The sequence below is a fragment of the Peromyscus eremicus genome, chromosome 1, assembly GCF_949786415.1.
Source record: "Peromyscus eremicus chromosome 1, PerEre_H2_v1, whole genome shotgun sequence".
NCBI lineage: Eukaryota > Metazoa > Chordata > Mammalia > Rodentia > Cricetidae > Peromyscus > Peromyscus eremicus.
Genome location: NC_081416.1, coordinates 172,165,904 through 172,178,967, shown reverse-complemented (window position 1 = coordinate 172,178,967; position 13,064 = coordinate 172,165,904).

Genomic DNA, 13,064 nt, shown 5'->3' with positions numbered 1-13,064 from the left:
TATTGTCTAATTTTCCAGCCAGTGTTTTCAGCACTGTATTTAAAAGGAGTGGAGATAATGGACAACCCTGTCCTATTCATGGGTTTAATGAGATTATGTCAAGTTTTTTTCTCTTTTTGGATGATGTTGGCTGTGGCTTTGCCATACATAACCTTTACTTTATTGATGTGTGTTCCTCCCATCATTACTCTCACCAGGACGTTTTCAATAAAGACATTTTAAATGTTGTTAAAATCTATTTCTACATCTTTTAGGATGATTTTATAGTTTATTTTTCCATGTGTGCATATACCCAGTAAAATTATTCAGCTGTAAGAAAAAAGTAAGCTTAAAATTTGCAGGTAAATGAGTGGAACTAGAAAACATAATGACTGAGGTAACTGAGACCAAGAAATACAGCCATATATTCTGTCACATTTATAATTCCCGTAACCAGGAAAGCCAGAGAAAGTAGGAAAGTTAAAATGACAATGGCAGCAGGAGAAGCATTGTACAGATGCTATGGAGGGGGAATGGACCAAAGGGGTGTTCTTGAACTGCAAGTGTGATGAGTGCAATCCAGAGGAAGAAACACAGAAGAGAGATAAATAATATTAAGGATCTTTGAAACATTATAGGGCCTCATATAATATTAATATGTTATGTTTCTCTAAAATTATATATATATATATATGAAGTTGTGTTACTTGGGATGAAAATGCTCCCCACCTACAAAAACCCAGAACCAGGGATGAGAAACTTCCTCTCAAATTATTGGTCAGGCTAGTCCAAGAGATTCCCCAATCTATATAGGCTATTGTTATTGCCCTTGGTTGTCTCTGATAATTTGAAGATAGGTCCTTGTTATGGAAGACATGCTGCACTAATACGACACAAGGCTTTGAGGAATCTAACTGGATCTGACTTAGATGTCTTCTCCCTGGAAAACAGATCTTATAGTAGTTGAAATTTCTACAAAAGCTGGAAATAGAAGAAAACAATCAGTATTACTACTCAGTTGTGATGTCTACAAGCCTCAGCAATAAACAACATATGAAGATAGCCCTAAAGTTGCAAGAAAGAATGGCACTTATATCTTGGATGTAACCAACAACTTTCTAATTAGACTTAAAGCCTGCTTGACAGGAGGGAAATCATTTCTGGTATTGGAATCCTAGACAACTACAATTGGCTAGTAAGGTCATAGATCCTAGAGGAGGACATACTAAGGGTACTTTATTGAACTAGTATAATTTCTAGGTAAATTGAAGCACATATTCTTATACCTACAGCTAAGTGTAGCTCTCATAATCATCAATGAAGCCTCTATTTGCACAGATGGAGACCAGTAAAGAATTACAAAATTTGTCTCAATATGTAGAACAACAGACATCACAATCTATTTGTTTGGAGCTCAGGGGTTATCTCAAATGTTAAGATGGAAGGATTATGAAAGTCAGAGGACCAAGATATCTATTGTGAGATTTTTGTCTTCTCTGTATGACAAAGAAGCTAGAACCAATAGTTGTCAACAATATGCCTGCCTAAACAAGACTCAAACAATGACAACACCAACTTTCATGCTATCATGAATGATGAAATCTCCCAAGGCTCTACCCATAAAAAAAGAGCTACAGTGGCCGGGTGGTGGTGGCGCACGCCTTTAATCCCAGCACTTGGGAGGCAGAGCCAGGCGGATCTCTGTGAGTTCGAGGCCAGCCTGGGCTACCAAGTGAGTTCCAGGAAAGGCGCAAAGCTACACAGAGAAACCCTGTCTCGAAAAACCAAAAAAAAAAAAAAAGAGCTACAGTAATTAATGAATGTTGAGAGAGAGAGAGACAGAGAGAGACAGAGAGAGAAACAGTGTTCTTCATAGATGAGTCTCTGATAGATTATCCTGTCCCACATGATCAGTCATAAACACATATACACACAAGCAACACTAAATGGGCCCAGTAGATTGTATTCATATATTCATAAATTTTACAGGAATAAATGTATAATAATAACTAGAAAATACATGGATTAGAGAGAGTGGGAGGCATGGAAGGAGGAAGAGGGTGAGACTAAGGAATGAAAATGGTAAATACAATAAGCATGTAGAAAATTCTAAAAAAATACTTGTAAAACTTTAAAAAGGAGTGAAAATGAGAAAGAGCTAGGGAGAAGAGAGAACAGAAACAGCTGCCATGAGAGTGATCATGGCAGGAGTCCAAGGAGCCTCTTCTGAGAGCACTCTCCACTTCCGGGCAACATCATTGAGCAGTCTTCTCCAAATCCCCAGCACATAGGAAAGGTGTGATCTATAACTTTATTGGGGCAGGAGGAAGTTTTACAGCAGCTGTTTAGTTCAGTTTAGTGTATGTGACAAGGAGCTTGGAGGAGTCAGGTATTGTAAACTGAAGGCATATGAGTCACAATGCAGGAAGTTTCTAAACTCTTTGTTCTAGAGTGAGCTGCAAGAGATGATTAAAGGTGTGGGAATATGGCCTAAAGCTTCAGTTTAGTGTCCTAATGCAAAGTTGTGGAGTCCATGCCTTGACAATGGATGGAAACACAGAATATGACTGAAGTCTTCTACAAGAGGAGCTTGAGAGGGGGAAAGGGGTTTGTTTTTGCAGCCTGAAGGGAGAGGAGAGAGAGGGACAAATGTTCAGTAGCAGGAATCCATTGGTGAACTGCAAACAGTAAGGGTAACAGGAACCCGATTGTTTTCTAGTCAAAGTTTTCATCATTGGCAATTATTTTCTGAAGACTGATATTCCCAACTATTATAATGTTTCCCTCTAAATGAAAATAATAACCAGGTGGGCCACCAAAGTGGATCAGTGGGTAAAGGCACTTGCTTCCAAGGCTGTCATGCTGAGTTCAATACCAAGATTGAACTTGGTGGAAGGGGAGAACCAATTCTCTCATGTCCTCTATCTTCCTTATAAGAACAGTAGCATTTTCTTATCCATACAGTGATATATGCATGAATAAACACATACATATCTCTCCCTCTCTCATACACCTACATAAAATACATGAGTAATTGTAGACTAGAAGTCAAACTGTGGTATTATCCTATACTGTTATCGACCAACATGAGATAACTTCAAAAGTCAGTACCCTTGTATAAACATTCATTTCTTCATTTATACATTCATCAACAAACATCATAGCTTTTTACAAGCACTAGAACATCCCATAATAGCAGGAGTGTTCTATCCTATTAAAGCCCTAGTTGCAGTGGAATAGAAGGCAGACAGGCATTTAGAAGGTGAATTAAGGGGTTGACTAGATCTAGAGAAGAGAATGAGAAAGGGGGGCTGGGAAGATGACCCAGTATTCAGTAGCACTTGTTGCTGTTCCAAAGGACCCGAGTTCAGTTCCCAACAACCTCGTCTAACTCCAAGTCCAGGGGATTTCATCCACATAGTCCCTGGGCAGCCAATAGTCAACTAGGCATCTCCTTCTGAGTTTCATCATAGACACTCAAGCTGTACTGTTGCCCAGTCCATTAGCTAATGTTTCTGATGGGCTTATGAGACTTTAAAAGACAATCAGGGTCTCCAAGGGGAGGGACAGAGGACATAAGTCATGATGACTGTATGACCTTAGGGATTAAGTCTAGGCAATTTTCTCCTGCAGGCAAGCAGTAACAGACAGTGCTACTCCTGTCCATGTGTCAGGGTCTTGTTTATATTTGAGTTTACTTTATCACCATAGCAACATTCATTCACCATGGGTGCTATCATTGGGAAACTGAGACATAGAAACATATCTGCCTCACACAGACCATGGGTGACAGCAAGCTCTCTGTGTACAATAATTTATACAGTGTTTTCATCCTGGAGATTTTCTCATTTTTCTGTGGGAGGAGAGGAGCTGTTTTTCAGAGGTGTTAATCTCAGTCACTGGCAAGTTAATAGGATGTCTGTTCCAGGAAGTGAAAACAAATGGACAGTTAGATTTGACTCTCGAGCTAAACTACCTGCCTCTGGAGATATTGCTCAAAATTCCAGGACTCTGAAACCTAGATGCTGGACATGAAATCATATATTTTCTGGAATGTTCTTACCACTAACTGGAAAGGCAAAGGACAAGGCTTTGCTTTCTCTCTTCCAATGGATTCTGCATCTAAAACAGGGCTCTCACTGCTCAGGAAGTCACTATTTCAAACAACTTTAGCATCTGCCAGTCATCATATCTCATTGTCCTCCTTAGAGAAGTAATCCTTTCAGAGATTGGCCTTAGGTCTTGGTATGAGTAACAGTATTACCATATGGAAAATGTCCAAAATCCCTAATCTAGTTCTGCCAAACACACCTCTGCCATCTACAGTAATATTTGCTTCTGCAAACATCCACCTGGGAGTGCTGGAGAGATGGCTCAGTGGGTAAGAGCAATGATTGCTCTTGTAGAGGACTGAGGTTCTGCTCCCAGGACACCCATGGCAGCTCATAAGCAATCTGTGATTTTATTTCCCAGGGATCCAATGGCCTCTTCTGGCTTCTGTGGGCACCAGGCATACTTGTGGTTCACAGATATACATGCAGTAAAAATAACCATATACATGAAAAGAAAGAAGGAAAAAAAGATGGAAAGGAAAGAAGACAGGAAGGAAGGAAGGAGAAAGAAAGAAAGAAAGAAGACAGCAGCCTATATTTCAGAAAATATCTCTTTATATTCCTTACCAGTGAAAGACAGAGCATTACAGGCCAAGAAAATGGTTTTGTTTGAAACCCACCTGTACCCCTTATTCATCTTTTTTCTTGATCATTCTGAGATTCATTGTCTTTTGGGGACCTGTGTCTCTTCTCAGGGAAGATTGGGAAGACTGGCTCATGTTATGGTCCAGCGGGCTCATTTAGCTGAATGACAGGTGAACTCCTGGACTCATGTTTGAGATGTCTATACACACCAATTTGGAGGATAGTTTGTGGGTACTTCTTAGGAAAGCTCAGTGGGAAACCTTATTCTGTCCTACCTGTAGGATTTCCTTGAACATCATTGTCTTGGAGGGCACAGGACCAGTCTCAGCAGTGGACATCAGTACAGACAAAGGGACACATCCCCCTTTGGTGCAAGGAAGGGTTGGGTCAGTGAGGTCCAGGAGAGATAATAGTCATCTGAATCCACATCACAGGTCTGTATCATCAAGTTCTTCAGCTCAGCTCACACATAGCAAAGACTGATTCTCCCATACAGCACAGAAGACCCACCATGTTTGAGCACTCAAGTTTTCCTGCATGTGCCTGTGATTCATCTTCTGCTGGTTATGTAAGGACAAGTGTAGCTGAAGTTTTCCTGGTCCCACCTGGCTCCTGTGGCCCTGTGGTCATGTAGCTGCTCAGACCCAAGTAAACACACAGAGATACCCCTCAAGTTGCAAGAGTGGCACTTATATCTTTGACATAACCAACAACTGAATAATTAGACTTAAGATCTGCTTGATAGGAGGGAAGTCATTTCTGGTATTGAAATCCTAGATAACTACAATTGCCTTGGAAGGTCATGGATCCTAGTGGAAAATATACTATGGCCACTTTTCTAAACCAGCATAATTTCTAGGCAAATATCAAGCACAAATTCTTATACTCATATCTAAGTGTAGCTCTCACTGTTAAAAACAGTGGCATAAAATACAGACACATTGATCAATAGAATTGATTCAAATACCCAGGCATACATTGACACACTTGAGTTTTGACAAAGGTGCCAAAATTAGACAATGGGAAAAAGAGCATCTTCTACAAACATGACTGGCCAAAATGGATGTTAGAGTGTAGAAGAATCCCAATAGATCCATATCTATCACCCTGCACAAATTCAAGTCCAAGTGGTTCAAAGACCTCATTATAAATCTAATAACACTAAACTTGATGGAAGAGAATGTGGGAAGTAGCCTTGAGTACATTGACACAGTATACAACTTCCTGAATAGAACAGTAGTATTGAAAACACTGAGATAAACAATTAATAAACTGACCCTAATAAAACTGAAAAACTTGTGAAAGCAAAGGTTACTGTCAGTAGTACAAAATAGAAGCCTACAGAGTGGAAAAAGATCCAACCCCACATCTGACAGAGGGCTGATCTCCAAAATATATGAAAAACTCAAGAAACTACACATCAAAACAACAAATAATCCAATTAAAATGATGTATAGATATAAAGAGAGAATTCAAATGGCTCAGATACTTGTAAAGCAATGTTCAACATCCTTAGCCATCAGTGAAATTCAAATCAAAATGATTCTGAGATTCCATCTTACACCTGACAGAATGGCTAAGATCAATAACACTGATGTCAGCAAATGATGGTGAGGATATGGAACAAGGGGAACATTCCTCCACTGCTGGTGAGAATGCAAACTTGTACAGACACTTTGGAAATCAATATGATAGTTTCTCAGAAAATTGGGAAATAATCTACCTCAAGACCCAACTATATCACTTTTGGGAATATAGCCAAAGGATTCTCCATCATATCACAAGGACACTTGCTCAAGTATGTTTATAGCAATGGAAACAACCTGGATGCTTCTCAACCCAAGAATGGAAAAAGAAAACATGTTACATTTACACAGTGGAATATTACTCAGCTGTTAAAAACAATGACATCAGAAAATTTAAGGCAAATGGATGAAACTAGAAAAAAAATCCTGAATTCAGTAACCTATATCTAGAAAGACAATCACTCATAAGTAGATATTAGCTGTAAAGTAAAGGATAACCATGCTACAGTCCACAGTCCCAGAGAGGCTAGGTAACAAGGAGGGCCCAAAGAGATGCATGAATTTCCCTGGGGAAGGGAAATAGAAGTGATCTCTTGGGTAGACTAGGAGTGGGTGGGGATTGGAACATGAAGGATTGGATTGTAGGATGAACGGAGGGGGATATTAGTGAAAGAAATGTCTTGATATGTGGGACATTTTGTGGTCAGGTAGAAACCTGGTGCAAGAGAAACTACCATGAATCTATAATGTTGACTCCAGCTAAGACTCCTAACAATAGTGGATAGGTAGCCTGAACTAGCCATCTCCAGTGATCAGATTGGTGACTACCCCAATTTTCATGAGAGAGCCTTCATCCAGTGACTCAATTAAACAGATACAGAGATCCACAGCCAAAGACTAGGCAGAGCTCAGTGATCCTTGTTGAAGAGAGGGAAGAAGGAACGTCGGAGCCAGTGGGGTCAAAGTAATCACAAAAGAATCCACAGAACCAACTAACCTGTGCTCATAGGAGCACACAGACTCTGGACTAACAGCCAAGGAGCCTGCATGGGACCAACCTAGGCCCTCCACAGATTGTGAAAACTGTTTGGCTTGGTCTACTTGTGGAACTACTAGCCATGGGAACAGAGCCTGTCCCTAATGCTTTGGCTGACTTTGGGGATCCTATCCCTCATACTGGGTTGCCTTGCCCAGCCTTAATACAAGGGGAGGGGCTTAGTTTTACCTCAACTTGATATGTATTGCTTTGTTGACACCCATGGGAGTCCAGCCCCTTCCTGTACAGAAACAGAGGAAGTATGGATGGGGGTGCCTGAGTGGAGGTGGGGGAAGGGAATGGGATGAGAGGAAGGAGTGAAACTGACAATGTGATGTAAAATAAATGAATACATTTAATAAATAAATTCTGTCCTACTCAAAAAAAGATTAATACTACGTTATAGGAAATCCTGAAAGAGAATTAAAAATTTGTCAAAAATTTTAAAGCCAGTATATTTTTACATATCATATCCAAAGGGCATATTGAAGTCTAACAGTAATCTCAGACATTTCTGACATTTATACAATATCCTATGTTATTCTCAGGTAAATATAAGTGAAACTAAACCTTAGACACTTGAGAAGTTGAGTCAATTTTAAGCACTAGATATTTGCATAGAATTCACATGTAGAATATAGGTGTTAATCACTTTATTGAAATACTGTGTTAAGTGTATATCTATCAAACATGTCTGTGCAGAATAGCATTGTTCATTTCCAGAGATTTACATACCCCATGGGTATGTTTGAGGGCAGCATCCTAGGGGCAAAAACTTTATTCAACTCTCTAAAAATATTTAGATTGGAATGTTCTACTGTAATTCACATAACAACATCTTCTACAAGCAAAGAGAGTGACCCATTAAATTCACAACAGTTCAGAGAGAAACACATTTAACACTACCAAGTAGAATGTTGTTAAAAATTAATCTAACACATTGAGCCCTCCTCCCATAAGGATACATTTTATAAAGTCTCCTTGTAATGTAAAACTTTCAACCAATGAAAGAAAAAACAGGTTTTTATACAGCACACATTTATAAGACTTCAATTCCCCATCATTTCTTGATTTTTCAAAGGAACCTAAAGAAGGAATTTTGTGCCAAGACTTTTCCTACATGCTATTTCTCATGCATACTTGAAGAAATTGCTAATAGCCTGCTTCTCTGTCAGAAAATAAACCACAGCATCTCACTTCAAGTTCGCGTCCTTGAATTTAGATCACCCATAACTTCAGTAGCTAGACAATCAAGAATTCATCATTGGGCTGGAGAGGTGGCTCATCCGTTAAAGGCTAGGCTCACAACCAAAATGTAAGAATTCATCCTCTATGCCAGTTTGTTATGAAGGTTTTCATTTCCTAAAATTTCTATATGTGTGCATGCATATACAGATTGTTGTATGTGTGCATATGCATATGAGTGGGTTTACTTGCCCATATTTTTTTTAGGTATGGAGGCTACATAATGTAATATGTCTTTCTTAATTGTGCTATACCTTATTTTTTGACACAGACTTCCTCAGAGAACCTGATACAAACCATTCCCATTAGATGTCTTGGCAATCAGCGTCTTGGGTTCCAAAAAGTAACTACATTAAATCCACTCAGAAAAGAAAGTATCTTCATTTATCTAAAAATAAAATATATTCCAAAAAAGTCACTATTAGTCTATGCAGAAGCCCTCAAATTCCATAGAATAGAATTTATTTGGCTTTGGGTGATATATATGTAATTTTCATTAAGAAATTGTAAATACCTAAAATAAACCCTGAAATGTCATAAGAAAGCCATTAGATATTTCTACAAAGCTAGTTCACTAATTATTCTACAATGTAGATCTAAAATAGAAATGATGTAATTTCCAGTATTCACATTTTAAAACTACAACCTGCTAAGAATAAAATGATGCTAACTGTAAAAATAAATAAATATATGTGTAATAATAATAATGGTAATAATAATAATTGCAGAAGAGCATGAATTGGAAGTAGAGTAGAAGGCCTTAGAAGAGGTAGAGGGCAAGACTGAAGAAACAAAATGGGGTAAAAACAATAAGCATTTAGAAAATTCTAAAAAATAATTTAAAAAGCTTTGAAAAGGAGTGAAAATAAGAGAGAGCTAGAGAACAAGAAATAGTTTTCATGAGGGTGATCATGGAGGGAGGCTAAGAAGCCTCTTCTGGGAGAGAGCACTCCAGTTCTCGGCAATATCATTCATCAGTCTTCTCCAGATTCTCGGCACAAAGGAAATACCTGATCTTCTATAACCTTATAGTGACAGAGGGAAGTTTCACACCATGTGTTTACTTCAGTGTAGTGTATATAACAAGGAGCCAGGTGTTGTAAACTGAGAATAGTTGGGTAGTAGCACAGGGAGCTCCTATACTGTCGCTTGTAGACACAAGGCCTGAGGAATATTTGTGGGTGCTTTTCAGGGAAGCTAAATAGGAAGTCTTATCATGTCCTATCTGTAGGACTTCTTAAACATCATTGCCTTGGAGGGCACTGGCCCAGGCTCAGTGGTGGACATCAGTAAAGATAGAGGGATACAGTAGTTTTTGGTGTGTGGCAGTCAGTGTATCAGTGAGGTCCAGAAGAGACAATGGACATCTGACTCCTGATGCTAGGTCTATATTATCAAGCTCTGCAGCTCAGCTCACACATGGCAAAGACTGTTTCTCCCACACAGCACAGGAGACCCACCATCTCTGAGCACTCAAATCCTCCTACATTTGCTTGTATTAATCTTATGCCTAGTTCTGTAAGAACAAGAATTGGGGGTGGATGTTAGAAAGACCAATACTGGTTGAAAGAGGACTTTGCAAGAATCAGAGGTCCCATAGCAGGCCATCTTCTATCTGTTGTCTGTACAGCACTGCTACACAAAGCCATGATCAGATGCAAGAATTCTAACCCTATAGAGGTTGAAGATGGTAGTGTTGAATCATGTACATGAGAGTCAGAATGCAATATACCTGTTAGGGATAAATGATCAAAGCCTCTCAGAATGTGACCGTCTGAAACTGTAAGAGAGAAACTAAATTTTCACTTATTTAGTGTCACAACTGACACAGGACCATGTGTGTGTGTAACTGCCTATATACATAGATTTAGAGCTGGGACCCTCAGCCACTCATGTGTATTGACACAACCTACCAAACAGATACCTAGGCTGGCTAGGGAATCCTTCTATAGCCCAATCACATGAAACCATGACCAGCATTGAGCCAGAATGGGCTAGGAAGACTTCTTCTTGCTAGAGGGGCTCAGGTTGATGAAGACAGGGGATATCTCAGATTCAGGCTCAGTACATATATGAGAGTCCAGTGGTATTTTTTTGTATGTTGTTCCAGTGATGGATCAAGGGATTGTGTATGCTACATGAGTACTCTTGTACTAATGTTCACCCCAGCTCTGGTTGGGACCAGCTCAACTATGGTAATAGAACAGATTCTAGAGTCTCTATACACCACAAGTTTCCCATTTCTCTTCAGGCATTGAATGTGGCTTTATTTGGTTTGTTCCATATGGTTCAGGTGATCTGATCATATCCCTCTCAGATAACCATTTGTATCCACGGTCAAATCTCAACTTCTACAATGTTGCCTCTCACCCACCTACATAGCACTCTTAGTTTACCATTGTGAAACCCCAGATATTCTGTCAAAAGTTTTTTATCCCCAACATTATAACTAATACTTGTAAACCCTATTTCTCCCTTGTTAAGAATTCAGCCATTGGCATCCATGGAACCAAAGTGAAGAAAAATACAAGTCTTGGGAAGTGGATCTCCAAAATGACAGCATCAAGCTTTGGTGAAGTCTTGGTTTCAGGAATAGATACAGAAATTAATTCCCAGCCTGTGTCATGGGCCAAACTAATCCCTATCCTGTTATGAGATTCCAGCTGTGATTCTTCCTCCTGTCCTTGCATCTTTGATTTATCTTGGTTCACCTTGGACTGCTATTGTAATGTGAATTGGGGTGCTCTTCCAGGAGGGAGGGCCTTCTTAGGTGGAGAAACTTTACTTAAGGTTGAGTATATTTTTCTTTCTGTCACAGTGTTCCGGAGATCAGAATCTGGGAAGTGGGAAAAGTTACACCCAGGGTAAATGTCCTTGAGCTGTTCCCTGGCTCTATTTGGACAACAGCTCATGTGATAACCATTTCAAACAAAGAGAGACACTCACTTGGAGAATGGGGAACTTTTTCTGGAATCTCCCTATAGAGGAGGAGGAGGACTTAACAGTGTTCTAGTTAGCATTAAATGTCACCCTGAGACTGCCCCAAATTACCTTAGGGGAAACAGCCTTGAGACACAGGCCACACTTGTCAGAAAACAGGTGCATGACCTGCCTGCCAGCTGAAATTCAACAGTCCCTAGATTATGTTTCCAAAGACCCATCCCACATAGTGAGACATCTCAGATCATCAACTGCAATGCTGTTGGGCTCTGTTTCTATTTATGGCTGACTTCTGCTGCTCAGGCACAGATCACATCAATCAGAAGAAGAGGTGCAGGATACATCAGTGTGAAGAACAGAGACCCCCTGCTGCACCAAAGGCAAGGCTAACTGCCTGAATATAAGCTCCAAAAGCTGACAGAGGCTCACTTCACTACAAGATCAGAGTAAAGAATTGGAAAAAGATTTTCCAATCAAACCACCTAAGAAATAAGCTGGTATAGTTACCCTAATATGTAACAAAATAGAGTTCAAACCAAAATTAATCAAAAGAGATAGAGAGGTACATTTTATGTTCATCAAAGAACAAACCCATCAAGACTATATCTCAATTCTGAACATCTATGCCCCAAATCCAAGGACACCCACATTTATAAAAGCAACATTACTAAAGCTTACATCACATGTTGAATGACATGCAATAATAGTGAGAGACTTCAACACCCCACTCTTACCAATGTATATGTCAACCAGCCAGAAATAAATACAGAAATAAAATAACTAACAAGCATTATGACTAAAATAGACCTAACAGATATCTATAGAACATTTCAACTAAATGCACAAGAATATATCTTTTTCCTAGCACCTCATGGAACATTTTCCAAAATTGACAAAATACTTGGTCACCAAAGCAAGTCTCAATAGATACAAGAAAATTGAAACAATCCCCTGTATCTTATCAGACGACAATGGATTAAAACTGGATTAAACAACAATAGAAACAACAGATAGCCTATAAACTAATGGACAGTGAAAAACTCTCTATGGAATTACCATTGAGTCAAGTAAGAAATAAAGAAATTAAAGACTTCCGAGAGTTCAGTAAAAATGAATGCAGAATATACCCAAAGTTACAGGATACAATGAAAGTGGTGCTGAGAGGAAAAGTTCACAGTACTAAGTGTCTCCATGAGGAAATTAGAGAGACATCACACTAGTGACATGACAGCACACCTGAAAGCTCTAGAACAAAAAGGAGCAAACACACTCAAGAGGAGTAGATGCCGTCAGAAAACAAGGAAGCTGGGGGCTAAATCAATAAAATGCAAACAATGAGAACAATATAAAGAATCAATGAAACCAAGAGCTGGTTCTTTGAGAAAATCACCAAGAGAGACAAACCCTTATCCCAACTAACTAAAAGACAGAGAATATCCAGTTAACCAAATTAGAAATAAAAAGTGGGAAATAACAACAGACACTGAGGAAATCCAATGAATCATTAGGTCATATCATGAAATCAGAAAATCAAAAAAATGGGCAATTTTTCCAATAGATACCACTTATCAAAGGTAAACCAAGATCAGATGAACAATTTAAATAGGCAAATAACCTTCAAGGAAATAGAAGCAGTCATTA